Source organism: Hylobates moloch, unplaced genomic scaffold (assembly GCF_009828535.3).
Source record: "Hylobates moloch isolate HMO894 unplaced genomic scaffold, HMol_V3 SCAFFOLD_19, whole genome shotgun sequence".
Classification (NCBI taxonomy): Eukaryota; Metazoa; Chordata; class Mammalia; order Primates; family Hylobatidae; genus Hylobates; species Hylobates moloch.
This window is the reverse complement of record NW_026652294.1, coordinates 71,415,336-71,433,041: the sequence shown is the minus strand read 5'-3', so window position 1 is coordinate 71,433,041 and position 17,706 is coordinate 71,415,336. Positions and strand designations below refer to the sequence as shown.

Sequence of the window (17,706 nt, the reverse complement as noted above, 5' to 3'; positions counted from 1 at the left end):
CACCTGAGATCAGGAGTTTGAGACCAGCCTGACCAACATGGTGAAACCCCATCTCTATTAAAAATACAAAATTAGCTGGGTGAAGTGGTGCATGCTTGTAATCCCAGCTACTCGGGAGGCTGAGGCAGGAGAATTGCTTGAACCCGGGAGGCAGAGGTTGCAGTGAGCTGAGATTGTGCAATTGCAGTCCAGCCTGGGAAACAAGAGCAAAACTCCATCTCAAAAAACAAACAAAAAAAACGGAATAGATATTCTTGGTCTGCACTTCAGACCTTATAAATCAGAATCTCTTATAGTTGGAGTCGAGAGATCTTATGATTCTTTAATCTTCCACAGATGGTCCAAATACTGTCATGAGCCAATGTGGGCACTCTGTGGAAAATGAATCCAAAACCACTTTGATTGCCATTCTGAGTGGTTTATAAAAACATAAATATCGCCTTTGCCGAAAGTGTGGACCATAGGAAGGGCACCAACCTTGGCATTCAAGACCTAGGTTTGAGCCTTGTCTCTGCCACTAAGTTGGATAAATGATTCAACCTCTTTGAGCTTCAGGTTATCTGTAAGTGGGATAGTAACACCTACCATGTCTACTTCATTGAGTCATTTCAAGGACAAATGAAAATAAGTAGGAAAAAGTGCTTTGAGAACTGAAAATGTTACTCAAATATGTAACATAAAACTCTAAGGAAAGTAATCCTTTTATTAAAAAAACTCTTAAGGAGAGTAGTCCTATTAGTGTTCTATTGATACATTTGTAATGAATCCAATGAAACAGTTAACACAGTGTGAATGTCTCCTCTGATTCTGTCCCATGTAAACAAATGTGCATAAGTGAGACAAATTTATTTAAACTGTATTCGTTTGTTTGATCCCACCCTCAAGAAGCAATTACTGGACTCCCAGATGAAGATGGAAGCAATGAATACATCCATTTACCTCTGTCTCCACCCTAAAGGTTAGTTAAAATTATAGTAAAATGATTATTTAAAAGGCGTAAAAACAATGACAAAGAAATGTGAGAGAAGGCACAACGAAATGTAGAAGATGAGTTTGCATATAGAGGCAAAATCACTTCCAACCTTGAATTCTATATCCAGCCAAACTATCAATTTAGCTTGAGGCAGAAAGATATTTTTTGCATTTATAAAGACTTAAGTAATTTACCTCTCATGTGCCCTTTCTCAGAAAGTTACCAGTGAATGTGTTATTCTGAAATAACAAACCAAAAATGATTTGCTAGTTATTCTTAGTTTGCTTCTTCAGTTCTAGTCTCTATCCTTCTCTGTGCTTCAGGAGACTAATGTCTATGGACTGCATTATCTGAGCTCCCTTGCTTGTGGATTTACCATTGGGTTTAGCCAATATTGGTATTGGAGATGTGGGCAGGAGATAAGCAGGAAGAAACTAAGGTTCTAATATTTATCGCTCATGTTCATCCCTTCTGGACTTCAGTTTGGCAGAAGATGCATCCTACCTAGGACCGTGACTCCTACTGGATGACCCTTTTCCCACAGAAACATCTCTTATCAGGTTCAGATAACAGTTTTCTCCTTTGGCTAGTAGGGCTTTATACTGCTGCTGTGTAGTGGACTTAGAGATCAACCAGTCTATATTCAAACAGGTCAAAATGCTTTGGGAGATATTTCATCTAGAAGAGGAAAGCAATAGAATATTTACTGTCCTTGAAGGTATTGAGAAGAGAGAGACAGAACTGGAGGGCAGATTTGAGGTTAAATTAGCGGTCAGAACATAAAAGCAAGCAAATGAAAAAACAAACAATGAAGATATTAAAAGATATTAAATTCAGGAAGGACAAAAAGTTGTTCTGGAAAAGAAATTGTAGTATACTACATGGCTCAGCTATAGCACTTATGTGATCATAATAACATGAATATTACTTGAATCAAAGTTTCTATATGACTTACTGAGAATAGGGGGAGGTGAGAAGTGGTATGATGGTGATGACAGCTGGTGATTGTGATGGTGGCAAATGGGATTTACATCCTTATGTTCCAAGTCCATAAGTACTTCTTAAAATGAAAAGCCAAGAAATAGCTGAATATAAATAGAAATAATCTATATGAAAATTATTTAAAATAACACTAAAAGAATCAATTAAAACAGGAGAAAAATTGTGTCTACATTATAGTCATGTATATATTTGATAAAAAACCAGTTTTTCTTTAAAAAGGGGAAAACAGAGCTAACTTACCAATTCTTTCTTTTTACTCCCACCTCAAATATTAGGACTCCCTGAATTCCCAAGCTGCGTTCCAGAAAAATAGAACACAAGACAAAAAGGTCTAGGAATAAGGAGGTCTAGAGGATGGGAAGGCTTTGTGTGTGTGCCATCCTCCTGGGATGACTAAAGACCCGCCAGTGACAGAAAGAGGCAGCAGGTTGAACCCACACCCCAGGTGGAATAATCAAAGGACCCAAGCAGAGCAGGCTGAATTGTCCTAGAAATCTAGAAATCTAGAGGAAGGAGCATAAGAATTGAACAGTAAGCTAAGTTTCTTTAACAAGGGCTTCTTTAGCTTCTTGGCAGCTAAAAACCAAAACTGGGGCATGAACTGTTACATAATCCTCTTGATCAGAGAGAATTATGGAACATTCCTCAGGGGAGAAGGAAGAGCTTTTCTAAGCGGTAAATTCTCAAAGAAATGTCTCACATGGGTGGCTTTTATAGCAGATATTCAATGGTCTAGATGACAGAGCCCTCAATGATTTTGCTACAGCAAGTATAAGGGTGGGTTTCCTGTGGTTTCCTTTGATGAAAGCCCAAGGCAGAGAGCTTTGCAGGGGTTAACGTTGAGAGCCAGTAGCCTGCATGGGGGGCATGATCAGAGAAGTGCCCAAGGATGTCTGGCTAGTATCAAAGATAGAGAATATGTTTTTAAAATCCGAGAAACATGAAGACTTGTGTGAACAGCAAAATGAAGCAGATATTGGGAAAGTTTTAAAGCCACACAAAGCAGAAAAGGTGAGAGGAACATTCTATGAATATGAGACTAACCGGAATGTCTCAAGGCTGCCAGGAAAGCAACTGATCTAAGGTTCAGACAGAGAGAGCTCTGCTTCCCCAGGGACTGAGAAGGGATGGAGAGCCACAGATATCTTAGAACTAGCCGCTGAAGGCAGCATAAGGCTGCTGTCTTGGGAATGGAGCATGGCGGGTGGGGCTTTCTGGGTCTGGTGAATAATAAGCAAGAGTGGCTTAATTGTGCCCTGTGTCCCTTCTTAGTGTATGGTTACATCCAGAGCATTCTAAACTTGGCAGAAAGTCCTTATGCCTTTGATTTGCTTGCACTTCAAAGGGGGACTTGAGAAAATACAGAGCATTCTGGAGTCACAAACCTTAAAACTGCTGTGGGAGCTAAGAGGAGGTTAAGTTTTATTCCAGTTTGGAGGTTAGGGAGACTTCCTGAAGAAAAGGGCTTTTTTAAAAAGAAATTTTTAATTTTAGTTTAATTTATTTTGAGACAGAGTCTTACTCTGTTGCCCAAGTTGGAGTGCAGTGGTGTGATCTCAGCTCCCTGCAACCTCTGCCTCCCAGGTTCAAGTGATTCTCTTGCCTCAGCCTCTCGAGTAGCAGGGATTACAGGCATGCACCACCACACCTGGCTAATTTTTGTATTTTTAATAAAGATGAGTTTTCACCATGTTGCCTAGGCTGGGCTGGTCTTGAACTCCCGGCCTCAAGTGATCCACCCACCTTGGCCTCCCAAAGTGCTGGAATTATAGGTGTGAGCCACTGTGCCCAGGCAAAAATGGCTTTTTAATTTAGGCTTGAGTGATCAAGAGGATGTTGACACTGGTGACAGCATAGTCAGCATAATTAGCCCACAAGGACTCAGGGACAGGAACAATAAGAGTAGGGGCAGTGATTGGGCCTGGCCAGAATGTCAGGGGTTTGAAGGAAGTGGATAAAAATGGAGATTGAAATTAAGACCAGAACATGCTTTGGAGGGTCTTAGATGCCAGGCCAGAAGAGCAGCAGGGCATCCAGTGGCTGGTGCCAGCTCTTGTTGGCAATGGTAGGGTTATGGATCCGAAAGTGGGGTGTGCTGGTGGTATATGTATGTTAAGAATGCTGCTTCTCTCTCCTGTCCATTGCCTGAATATAATTTCTCATGTACAGACCAGCCAGACTGGAATCTCCTTGACAACTGCTAACATTACTTGAACTCATACTATGAGTGAGGCATTGTGCTGGGTGCCTTACATTTCTTATTCCCCAATCAATTAAATAAGTACTATTTTATTATAATTTTATGCCAAGTGAAGCCTGGTAAAAAGTGGATGCTTTGATCAAAGCTACATAGCTGGTAGTGGTGGAACTTAGTTCAGTCCCAAGCCCCATGTCTCTGTTCATTACCCCTTGGTTCTTCCATGAATGAGTCCTTCTTTTTTAGCCTTGCTGATCCCAGGGATCAGTGCAGAGCAGGTGCTCAAAAGATTCATCTTGGCTTCCTGACTGCTGCCAACACATCTCCAGAGTAGGACGCTAGGAAGATCAGCCTGTCTTAGGTAGAGGGAGCTACTTCCCTGGAGACAGGCTGGGGCTACGCTGCTGGGGTAGCAGTGACTCCTGTCTCCCAACCTGCTTGCTTTGCCCTTCCTAAGCTCAGGGGACTCTCCTACATGCCCTTGATGTCCTGCTCCTGGGGAGAGGGCCCAGAAGGGCAGATTGGTGGCTGCCTGCCTCCCTGTGCATCTGTGGAAAGCACCCCTATCCCTGCTCTTGGCTTTCAGACATCAAGAGCATGGGCTAGGCCTTGCTAGTGCATTTCCTTCTCCCTCACCCTTGGCCCAGGTTCTCTAGCTTGCAGATTTGCTAGTGCACTTTAACCCTTGAGAAGAGCTACTCTTGGGCACTGTGATCTCTGCATCCCCCAAGTTAGTGACTGCCAAAGTGTCTGGCATGGCCAAAAGTGTCTATCAGTTGAGACAATAACTATGAGATGTTCTGCTCTCAGTTCCTGGGTCAAGGTAGGGGCGAAAGGAAATGATGTGGACTCCTCGTGTTAATTCTTACTCAGTCACAGGAAGCCTGGCCACAGGACCACCCTTACTAGTCAGAGAATAGGCAATTAGGCAGGTTTCTGTCCACCTCCTATCATGGTGTCTAAAATACCTTTACTAGAAACCTGTACTTTTTGCCTTTGGAGTGTCCTATTAAAATGCAGATGCTTCTGGCAAGACTATATTATAAATGCCTATTACCTTCCTATATTCAGCTAGGAATATTTGAGTGAGGTAATTATGAAAAACCTAGAGTAATATCTTTAAGCAGATGAGATGGAGAAGGGTTAGAGCTTCTAGGCAACTAACAACAACAGGAATGGAAGAAAGATATGTATTCGGGAATTTTGAGGCACTAGGGACAGCTCTACATAATCATGTCAGTAAGGACAGGTTCTAGAGTTTAAATAAAACAAAATGAACTCATCCAAAAAAAGTTATCAAGCCAGGAGTAGGTAGGAAATGCATCCATCCATCCATCCATCCATCTATCCATCCGTCCATCCATCCATCTATCCATCTGTCCATCCATCCATCCATGCATCCATGCGTCTATCCCTGCATCCATCCATCCATCCATCCATCCATCCATCCATCCATCCATCCATCCATCCATCCATTTATCCACCCTTCAAACGTATAACAAGGGCCTACTTTATGCCAGGTACTGGGCCAGGTACAGGAGGCATTACTTAGATAATTTAGGCATAATCCCTTTCCTCAAGTAGCTTCTAGTCTGATGAAGTTAGGGGAGAAAATATGTGATATACGTGGAAATGAGCTGCAAACAAGATAGTAAGTGTTAAGCTCATGAGATGGGGACAGATAAAGTGCTGTAGGAGTTTTGAGGTGGGCAAGCCCAATAACACTGGGTGAATCTTCTGGAGGAGGTGGCATATGAGCCAGAAATTGAAGAGTGAGTAGAACAAAATTTGGAGCTAAGAAAGGGCATTGGACATAGAAAGGGCAGAAGGAAAGGAAAGGAGAGGAGCGGGAGATTGCAGGATACACTGGGAATGGGACTAGGAAGTGGCCTGTGTGGCTTCACAGAGCATAGGAAGGAGACATTGGAGATAAAAGCTGGAAGGGCCTACTCTGGACTCTAAGAAGCCCTGAGGCCTTGGCTCAGGGTGAACTCTGTTCCCAGCGGGGGGTTGCCTTGCTGTGTTTGGAAAGCCTGGGAAGGCTGTGAAGTGATGGAGAGCAGGGCTTTGCGAAACACAGAGTGCAATAGAAAGTGGGGAGGAAAGAGTGCTTTAGTGTTAGGCAGATCTGAGTGGGATTCTCAGCTTGTTTTTTTTATTTTTTTTGCTGGGAAATTTAGAGCATGCTATTTGGTTTTTTGTGCTTTCAGTTTTTCTATCTCTAAAAATGTTTCTTAAAAGAAAACATTTCATATAATTAGATCTAGAACATTCTCAAACTCCAGGGCTAGAGACTATGGCCCCATGGCACTTCACAGATTTTTTTTAGCTCTTTTGAGTTGCAAATAAGAAGAAGCAATGTCTATTTCAACTCTCCTGTGCCCTACCCAGCACAGAGTGGGCACATCCCTCTGGCTGGTAGAGGCTGAGGTTGGAACAAGTGGCATGATTAGCAGGGGAACAAGTGATTCTTCCCATCTGTGCTCTGCGTCTTGAATGTAGAGCAGGGTTCCAACCTTAGAGCGGGGATTAAGCTTGCAGGGGCAGCCCCACATTGACTAGCTCAGGATGACTTCTGCAAGAAGCACACAGTCAGGGTACCAGAGTCCAAGAGGCTGGCTTTTCATTCTCTGTATCGGTGAACAACTAAAAACAACCAAAATGTCCAATAAGAAGAGAATGATTAAATAAATTATGGAAGACGTATGCTCTGAAATACTGTGAGACCATGTGGCATTGATCTAACTTTATTTATGAAGTAATATTATAATAAGATAGCCAATTAAAAAGTAGACATTAAGGTAGTATATATAGTATATGCCCATTACACATATTTATATGTTCCCTTTTATTATAATTAATAAGTGACCATTATTCTAGCAAAGACATATTGCTCAACTTGTATACAAGACTCTACTCATTCCTCCTCCTCTTAGGGCATGGAACCATCATAATCACATCCCCCTTCTCTTCTGGATGGTTACCACCACCTTAAAAACTTGTCATAATATGACTCATTCAAAAAACTAAAATGAAATATGAAACTTCCCTTGACTCCCATCTCCTACCAGTTACCATGTCACCTTTTCTTCCCTTCACAGCAAAACTTTTGGAAACAGTTATTTATTTTTGCCTCTATTTCCTTCCTGCACATTTTCTCCTAAACTCACTTCGATTGTGTTTTTCTTCCTACTCTTCCATCCAAACTACTCTTGTGAAGTCATCAATGCCAAACTTGGGTCAACATTGCCCATTAGATGGTCAGTTTCCACCCCTCGTACTGGATCTTCCGGCAGCCTTTGTTGTAGCTAATCATTCTCTCCTGCTTATAACCCTTCCTTTGTTTGGCTTCTGGGACGTCAAACCCTCCTGCTTTTCCTCTTGCTTCTTTGGCTGTCCTTTCTTAGATGATTTTGCCAGATTCTCCTCATTTCCCTTACTTTTTAATGTAGCTTTGCTCCAGGACTCAGTCCTCAGACCTTTTCTCTTTTTTATACTCTCTGTAGGAGATCTCATCTGGCCCATGGTTTTAAACACCTATACAGTGCAAATTCCAAAACGCTGTCTCCAGTCTCTACACATCTCTGCTTGGCTGCTTAAAAGGCATCTCACCCTTAAGTTCCCCAAATGGAATTTTTGTTTTTCTCCCAGGCGTGCCCCTTCTGTGCTCCAAGTCTCATAACGTCCCCCTGTCCATGCGGGTCACCCCGAGTTCCCTGTTCCTCTCACATTCTACAGTGATACATAGGCAATTTTGCTGATACTACCTGAGATCTGCTCTGTTAGCAACAGCCTAAAACATTTCCTCCTTCTTATCACTCCACAGCTCTCAGCCTAGTCTAAGCTACTACTTAGTATCACTCTCTGATTCTACCTGGCCTCTCCACCTCCCCACTGTGTTCTCTATACAGCAGCCAGACTCATCCTGAAGATGTTCATCTCTACTTACAACTCACCAGTGACTTCTAACACAAAAAATGAATTCCAAAGTTTTTACCATGTCCACGAGGCCCTATGATCTGTACCCCACTACCTCTCTGATCCCACCCTTTTCCTCTCACTCACTGCCCTCCACCCCGACTAGCCCCTTTGCTGTTCCCCAATCATGCCCGGAACATCCTTGCCTTAGGATTTTTGCATTTGCTATTTCCCCACTTGAAAGTCGCTTCTCTCAGTTTCCTCTGAGTTTGCTCTCTCACTTTCTTAAGATAACTCTCGAATATTTCCTAATCAAAGAGGGATTTTCCAATCTCCTATTCATAAAATAATATTTCTCCTTATTCTGCTTTATGTCTCATATGATTACCCATTATGTGTGGTATAGGTTGTGCACTGCCCAATTCCTGGGGTTGTCTTTCACTTTAACTGCAGTGTGGTTGGCTCCCCCTAGAGTTCTTCAGTGCACAACTGTGTAGCCATATGTATAACATACATTATAATACAAATTTGTTTGGTTATTTGCTTATTTTTTCTTTCTTTCTTTCTTTCTTTTTCTTTCTTTCTTTCTTTCTTTCTTTCTTTCTTTCTTTCTTTCTCTCTCTCTCTCTCTCTTTCTTTCTTTCTTTCCTTTCTTTCTCTCTCTTTCTTTCTCTTGCTTCTCTTCTCTTCTCTTCTCTTCTCTTCTCTTCTCTTCTCTTTTCTTTTCTTTTTCTTTTCTTTCTTGACAGAGTCTTGCTCTGTTGCCCAAGCTGTAGTGCAGTGACATGATCACAGCTCACTGCAGCCTCTGCCTCCTGGGTTCAAGTGATTCTCCCACCTCAGCCTCCCAAGTAGCTGGGATTACAGGCACCCACCAACACGACCGGCTAATTTTTATATTTTTAGAAGAGACGGGGCTTCACCATGTTGGTCAGGCTGGTCTTGAATTTCTGACCTCAAGTGATCCTCCCACCTCGGCCTCCCAAAGTGCTGGCATTATAGGCATGAGCCACTGCACTCAGCCTGGCTTATTTGCTTATTTTCTGACTCCCCCACTAGAATGTAAGCGCTTCAAGATCGGGACTTGGAGTACTCCAGCCTGTAGGGCAGTACCCATAACATAGTATATATTCAAACATTATTTGACATATGAATGAATATGTGCTTGGTGTATGTGTATTTCTATGTGGATGCATAGAGGGAAAAGGTCTAAAAAGAAATACCCAAATGTTGATGGTGATTATATCTGAACAATGGAATTACATGTGATTCTTCACTGTCTTCTTTATTCTTTCCTTTAGGCATGGATATTTTAATAAAATGAATATATTATTTTCACAGAGACAAAAGTATTTTGGAGTCAGATAAACCTGAGGTTGAATTCTGGCTCTACTCATTGTGTAACCTTGGGCAAACTTATTACCATTCCTGTCTCTCTTTAAAATGGAGATTCTATCTAGTTCATTGGGCTGTTGTGAGGCTTAAATAAAATATGTATGTCAAAGCTTGGCATGGCACCTGTCTGAGAGCAAGCCTTCAGTAAATAGTACTCCCTCTTCTCCTCTTATTATATTTTTATTATTTATATTTTATTATTTTATTTTTATTATCACCGACTTGTAAATAAAGGCCCCCAAGCCTTGAGGATGAACCTCATGTTCATCCCCCAGTGTCCTTCCCTGATGGAGAAGGTAATTGCTGGGCTGGCCCAATGCCCAGGACAGTGCAGGGTAGTGAGTTAGTAAAGGAGAAGCCATCACACCTCAAGGGACACCCATCATTAATACAATCTAAGATCTTTGAAGACATCTGAATCCCTATATGTTTGCTTGTGGATTGTGGCAGGAAAATGGGCTGGATGGGCAGGAAGAGGAGGGAGGTGTCCTGTTTTTTACTTTTCACTGGGTCTGGAAATGGAGAAAACCCAGGTAAAAGAATAACTAGGGCCACCGGGGGCAAATGAAACTGGATCTTTTGGTTCTGCTGGAAGGAAGAAAAGCTGAAGGGAGCCTGTCAGAAGCCCAGCGTGCCCACCTGGGCCAAGTGCCCAGAGCCAGGAGAACATCCTTACCTTGGGCCAGAGACCTCGGTGGCAGTGGAACAGGACAAGGCTCCAATCTCATCATGCTGTCCTTTAGCTCAAACAGCAGAGGACAGATTGGCTAGTCATAGATTTACGGTGATATTTATCTTGGTCGGAACTCATGTTCATGTCCGTCACAATGATGTACTTCATTGCTCACCTGCTGGCTTCCCAGAGAGCTCACCTGCTGGCTTCCCAGAGAGCCCACCAAGGAATGTCTCAGCCAAATGGCTCAATTATCAATCCTGGCAATACTTCCGGCTTGAATCCTGCTACCTCCTCACCAAGGAAGGCTCAGTACTTTTAATTTAGAGTGAAATCTGAAGGTCCTACTTCCCCTCTATTGTTTAAAACTAGAACAATGGTTGGGCACAGTGGCTCATGCATGTAATCCCAGTGCTTTGGGAGGCTGAGGTGGGAGGATTGCTTGAGCCCAGGAGTTCTAGGCCAGCCAAAGCAACAGAGTGAGACCCCCATCTTCATAAAAAATACAAAAATCAGTTGTGTGTGATGACATGTGCCTGTATTCCTAGCTTCTTGGTAGGCTGAGGTGGGAGGATCACTTGAGCCCAGGAATTGGAGGCTGCAGTGAGCTGTGACTGCACTACTGCACTCCAGCCTGAACAACGGAGCAAGACCTGTCTCTAAAAAGTAAGTAAATAAGTAAGTAAACAAATAAATGAAACTGGAGCAAGCCTCAAGCAGGCAGCTCCCTTCCCCCATCCTCTGGTCTATCCTTATTCCTGTAGGATTTCCAGAGGCATTCCAAACAGAAAACATCCCTAGCCCTCCAACATGAGAGTAGCAAAAAGAAGGAAAAAGGTCGTCAATGACCAAAGGTCTTTCATTATTCAAGAGTCTTCAAACCCAAAAGATTATTCTTCCAAAACTTTGAACCCCAATTGTCTCTCCTTAGGAATAATTAAAGGCAGATGAAGAAGTCTTTGTTTCTTATTCACCTAGAGGCACTCCCAGGCATTCTGTCCTTTAGCCTTTTGAATTCTCTTCCTGAAGAAAAGGCAAGACGATCAAGGAAATGAGTTTGCCTGTCCTTAGCCTCCAAGCCACATGTACCAGAAATATCCATCGTGGTATCTATAATATCCATGCTTTTTCAAAAACAAATTTCCCAACCTTAGCACCATGTTTCAACCCAGCATTAATACTCCCACCCCGCAACAGCTGGTTGGACCAGGAGTGGGGACCTGATCCAAGGGCAGTGAAAACATTGGCCCATGAGGTGGTGTTGTATAAAAGAAACTCTGCCTCAACTGAAAAGAGCAGGGCAGTGATGTTTGTGTCCTCAGGAATTTGAAATGGAGAAGATTTGAGGCTGCAAGTATGTATCTATCTCCTAAAACAAGAGGGCTCATTAACCCGCTGTGGTTGGGATAAACCAAAATTGTGAGAAAATAAAAAGCATGACACGGAGAAGACATACATATTAAAGGTGTTGAGGCAGTTACTAGCAGCTTGGAAGAAGAGCGGACACAGATAGAAGCAAATGATGTTACTGAAGATTAGTTGTCCCTGGTAGAACTTCTTCTGGATTTGATTGTTTCATAGTCATAACTTTGAGCAACGCCATAAACTGACTCACAGTACAGAGACTGAAGCTAGTTTTCCAAGCTCTTTTTCTTTTCCGCAGTACATAAAATAAGTAGTGTCAGTGTCACCGCGGGGCTTCAATCTTCCAGCAGACATCACCAGCACATTCTTACTGTTGACAATCAGTCTTGGCAAGCTTGCTCATCTCCATCCATCCATAAAGCTATTTTCCACTGGGCTTCTTTAAGGCCCACATGATGATGACATGAGAAGTAGTTTCCATTTTCTCTCTGTTTGGCTCCATGAACACATTTAGTCTATATTGAGCCACAGCTGTACAATTAGACAGGTACATTCTCCTCCCCTTGGGTGCTTCCATGTTCCTCCAGGGTGAATCCCCAGTGGATTCACAGCCTGGCCAAGCACATTTTACATTTGGTAATAGAGCCCCTGGGGATTATGTGTGAAAGGATGCAACAGAGATCAAATCTCTTCAGACTCTTTGCTTTATATTGCATCTTGATTTTTGCCTTAGCTCCTCTAGTTTTTGCCTTTAATTATGTCTGTAGAATAAGCCTAGAAGTTGTAACCAAGAAGATCAAGAGGGTAATTGAAAGTCATTTTATTACCTGGAAGAAGCTTAGCTTTAATAGGGAGTAGATAAAAAGATTGTAGGAGTCCCTACAGTTCAAACGTTTTTCAAGAATACACATAAAAACAATTTATATCCTTTGAAAGCCAAAAAATGTAAAATCCAATCAATTAATGGAGTAGTGTAGGTAAGTATGGCTAATTTGCCTGGAGAGATGAAAGAATTTGGAAACAGTCCCTACTATAGACACATGGGGATCCACGTGTTCCATCCGTATTGTGACAAAAATTCAGTCATCATCCCACAAGGAGTCTCTTTGGTAATTAATAAATCATTGCAAGAGGGGATGGTAAATACAAAAATATTTGGGAAGATATCCCAAAATTGTTTGGGATTATATAAATTAGCACCTTTCACCTCAGATTTAGAATTGAGTAGAATTTTTTAAGAAAACCAAATATAAATTATTTATGTTTTTGCATTAAGGAATCTGTACATGTTTAATATTTTATCATTTCTAAAACATAAAATAATTTTAGCCTGTTAGAATAAGGGCTGGTGTAGTAATTTTAATTTCATATGCATACTTCAGTAATTATTTAAACTTGTTATTTAAGTTGAAGTCAATTTATAAATAGTATTGGAACATGTAAAAATATTAAGATTTGCTGAACTTAAAAATTTAATTCATACCTTTAAGGGTTAAGTATTAGTTTTATATGCTAAATCAGAAAATTGGTGTATAAAAAGGCTATAGGATGGTAATGATGATGGGTTTGACACTCTTATAACTCTCCTCTCTCTTAAAATCCTACTAAAGCTATAGCAAAGAAATTATCTTTTTTAAAAGATAGAAATCCATAAGGATGGGAAGAAGAGGCAAAAAGACAATGTCGATACATTTTGGAAGCTGAAAAGTAGAATGACTGTTAACTTACTTTAGCAGATGCAAGAAATCTGAATCTTAATCCTGAAATGGAGAAAGCCAAGAATGTCCTGATCTAAACCACAGAGCCCTCAAAAGACTCAGAACAACACACAAGTTCTTGGGAAGCTGCTGGAGGATGTGTGTCATCCACACAAGGGAACCAGCAGTCCTGTGTCTATGAAGAAACAACTGGAAATGCTGGGTGCTTGAATTCTGATTTTCTTTTAGGGTGAGAAAGTGGGCCACTCAGCTCTGCTTTATAATATTGGGCTTCTGAGAATGATTAGTATTTAAGTGAGTAGAGATTCTTCTAAAGTGTTCTATTATATAAATTATACAGGGATGAGAAAATAGGAGGTTAGCACAGACAGAGGCGGAGTTAACCTCCAGGGTGAGGGTGAAGGGAGATGTCTGGTACATAGCCCAGCCCCGGGCAGGGAGGACGAGCATCCAGACCCGAGCACTGAGGCACAGGAGGTAGACAGGCTGCGGATTGTCATCACCACATCATTGGCCACCACACCTTCTTCTTCTTCTTTTTAATAAACTTCATTTTTAGAGTAGTTTTAGGTTCATAGTAGAATTGAATGGAAGATACAGAGGTTTTCCATAAACCCTCTGCCCCAACACATGCATAGCCTCCTCAATTATCCACGTCCCTCACCTCACTGGTACGTTTGTTCCAATTGGTGAATCTTCATTGACACATCATGATCACCTAAAGTCCATACTTTACATTAGCATTTACTCTTGGCACATCTAAATTCTTTGGGTTTGTATAAAAGTATAATGATGTGTCCATCATTACAGTAACATACAGAGTAGTCTCACTGCCCTGAAAGTCCTCTGTGTTCTATTTGTCCCTCCCTCCCCCTTTAACCCCATGGCAATCACTGATCTTTTTACTGTCTCCATAGTTTTGCCTTTTCCAAAATGTCATACATATGAAATCACACGGTATGTAGCCTTTTCAGATTGGCTTCTTTCATTCATTAATATGCATCTAAGGTTCTTCCATGTATTTCATGGCTTGATAGCTTGTTTCTTTTTAGTGCCAAATAATATTCTATTGTCTGGATGCATCACAGTTCATTTATCTACTCACCTACTGAAGGGCATCTTGGTTGCTTTCAAGTTTTGGCAATTATGAATAAAGCTGCCGCTGTAAACATCCATGAGCAGGTTTTTGTGTGAATATGTTTTTAACTCCCTTGAGTAAATACCAAGGAGCATGATTGCTAGGTCATATAGTAAAAGTACGTTCGGCCGGGCACGGTGGCTCACGCCTGTAATCCCAGCACTTTGGGAGGCCGAGGCGGGTGGATTACGAGGTCAGGAGATCGAAACCATCCTGGCTAACACGGTGAAACCCCGTCTCTACTAAAAATACAAAAAATTAGCCGGGCGCGGTGGTGGGCGCCTGTAGTCCCAGCTACTCGGGAGGCCGAGGCAGGAGAATGGCGTGAACTCGGGAGGTGGAGTTTGCAGTGAGCCGAGATCGCGCCATTGCACTCCAGCCTGGGTGACAGAGAGAGACTCTGTCTCAAAAAAAAAAAAAAAAAAAAAAAAAAGTACGTTTAGTTTTCTAAGAAACTTGAAAAGAAAGACAGCTGTTGAATTAGCCCACAACTGAGGTTGGGCACTCATTTTTAACGAGGTTTCCAGTCACTCTCAGGAACCAATTTTGTCCATATTTTATTGTCCTCCAGCCCTTCTTCAGAATGTGAGACAAGAGGGGCTAAATTTAAATCGGCAGGATAAATCTAAAGTACTGCATTGGACAGGGTGCTGTGGCTCACGCCTGTAATCCCAACAGTTTGGGAGGCCGAAGCGGGTGTATGACCTGAAGTCAGGAGTTTGAAACCAGCCTGGCCAACATGGTGAAACCCTGTCTCTACTGAAAAATACAAAAATTAGCCAGGTGTGGTAGTGTAGGCCTGTAATCCCAGCTACTCCGGAGGCTGAGGCAGGAAAATCACCTGAACCCAGGAGGTGGAGGTTGCAATGAGCCGAGATCGCGCCACTGCACTCCAGCCTGGGCAACAACAACAAACAACAACAACAACAAAAAAGTATTGCACTGAACGGGACTTCAGAAGGACTTCTCCTACCGGGCATCCCCAAACATTGCCTGTCTATAAAGGGCTGGATAGTAAATCTTTTAGGCTTTGTAGACGTACAGTCTCTGTCCAAACTGTTCAGTTGTGTCATTTTTGCACAAAAGCAGCCATAGACAGTATGTAAATCGGGGAGCGTGGCTGTTTCAATAACATGTTGTAAAAACAGGTGGTGGTCCAGACTTGGGCCAAAGACTGTAGTGTGCTGACCCCGCCTTAGATGAATGTGTGAGGAGGTAGAAATGCTAAGAGCTGGATCACTAATGGTAGAATTTCGGGCTGTTTGGTAAGTGGGTGAATATCAGTCAGAATATTATTTGTTGCAGTTATTGGAAGACTTTCCAAACCTGTTTAAGGCAAAGGGGAATTTATGGCTTATATAACTGAAAATCCAGAGGCAGATTGGCTTTAGGAGCAGCCGGGTGCGGGGACGTATTGACTGCTGTTTTCTCTCATCTTCAGGCTCACATTCTCCTCTGTTAAGTGCATTCCCAATCAGCTTGTTTCCTCAGCTTGGAAAGTGGAGGCCAGCAGCTACCAAGATGCTATCCTTCCAGATTCGCATCCTGCAGAAAGAGCATGAGATTCCTGGCAGAAGATTTGAGATGCACTCAAAGTATACTGGCTTAAGTCGGGCCTGAGGTGTGGATGGGATGCCCCTTTACGTGCTCCCACTGGGTCCCGTACTTCCACCTTCATAACACTAACAACGCTAGAGTGTGGCAGCTCTCGAAGTCTTGTCCTCCGGCAGCGTCAGTATCACCTACCTGGACATTTCATAGAAATGCAGATTCTCTGGCTCCACCCGCATCCTCTGAATCAGAAACTGTTGGCGGGCGGGGGTGGGTGGGTATGCAAGATATCTGTGCTTTAACAAGCCCTCTAGAAGATTCTGATGCCCTCCCAGCTTGAGAACTCTACTTGCTCTAATGTGATTGCCTGTTTACTGCTGGGATCCCACACCAGAAGTAAGCACCAGGAGGCAGGGCCGCATCTGTTCCATTCAGCACTGTATCTGCCAGGCCCACAGTGGGTGCTCTGCTAATTCTATGTGGTGGACTTCAAAAGACAAAGGTAAGAAAGAGTGAGGGGGCAAGGCTGGAGACAGCTGCCAATGTCACACTTCTGCTTTCCTCCTTCCACTTTCTCCCTCGCACCTCTGGAGTCAGTTACACTAGATGCTCCCATTTCTTTGCTTGTTTGTTTTTTGCATTGCCAAGGGCTCCATTACCTTCCAAATAAAATGGCCTCTATAGAAGCAGTGCTGGGGCTCTGGGCAGGCACCATTAGCTTGAAGAGGCGCCCTGGGACAGGACATACCCTCACGCAGAGCTGGGGTGAGTGGTGGGCTCTGTGTTAGCGGTGGGATTCGGCTGAGCTCCTTCAAGTCTATGTCCCTCTCTGGGGGCTTCCAACAGCTTGTGGTTGGAAGATGTGTTGACTTCTCCACAGGAATCTATAGCACAGCACAGTAAATGTGTTGAGACAGTAAGTGAGCACACACAGTAAGTGTGATAAGGGTAGAAGCCAGATGCCTGCGAGAGAACCAAGGGGACCAGCTGGGGGATAGGGAGGGTAGTTGCAGCAGCAAAGGAATTCTAAGGGTTCCTTCTGAATTTTTCTCTCTTCTCCTCCTCTCCCTTCTCCACACTCCATCCCTGCCCCTCTCTCCTTGTTTCTTTTACTGTCCCTGTCTTGATGTATCCATCATATGTGGTCATTTTCAGATAGGGCAATGAACCCAAGTAGGAACTTTTCCTTTTTTTTTTCTTTTTTTCTATGAGACAGGGTTTTGTTCTGTCTCCCAGGCTGGAGTGAAGCGGTGCAATCTTGGCTCACTGCAACCTCCGCCTCCCAGGTTCAAGTGATTCTCCTGCCTCAGCCTCCTGAGTAGCTGGGACTATAGGCATGCACCACAATGCCTGGCTAGCTTTTGTAATTTTAGTAGAGATGGGGTGGGTTTCACCATGTTGGTCAGGCTGGTCTCAAACTCTTGACCTCAAGTGATCCACCTACCTCAGCCTCCCAAAGTGCTGTGGTTACAGGCGTGAGTCACTACACCCAGCCTCTTTTTCTTTTCTTTAAATAAAGCAACACATTCACACATTCACCGTTCGAGACTGTGATTTCTGAGGAGCAGGTTTTCCTGTGTGCATGCAGAGGAGTGACTTTCCCCCTTCATGTCTAGACTGGCATTTGAAATGATATTCTGGTCTGTTTCTTGCGTGAATGTGAAAATTGTCATCTGTGTTCTCATAGACATACTGTGGTCGCCCATGAGGTGAGAGGGCTTCACTTTGTGACTTCTCCTAAAGGTAGTCTGTATCCCTGCTGTCAGTCACTGTGAA

The 17,706-nt window shown here is 42.9% G+C and overlaps 1 long non-coding RNA gene across 2 annotated transcripts; it reads left to right on the top strand.

Moving 5' to 3' along the window:
• Positions 1 to 699: 699 nt before the first annotated feature.
• LOC131381972 (uncharacterized) lies at positions 700 to 16,162 on the top strand. 2 transcript variants are annotated; one of them, XR_009211085.1, is made up of 4 exons: positions 700 to 958; positions 10,707 to 10,824; positions 13,257 to 13,470; positions 15,821 to 16,162. It is a non-coding gene; the product is annotated as an uncharacterized LOC131381972 (long non-coding RNA). The 2 variants fall into 2 exon arrangements; XR_009211084.1 differs by lacking the exon at positions 700 to 958 and having other exon boundaries at positions 10,478 to 10,824.
• The last annotated feature ends 1,544 nt before the right edge of the window (positions 16,163 to 17,706 follow it).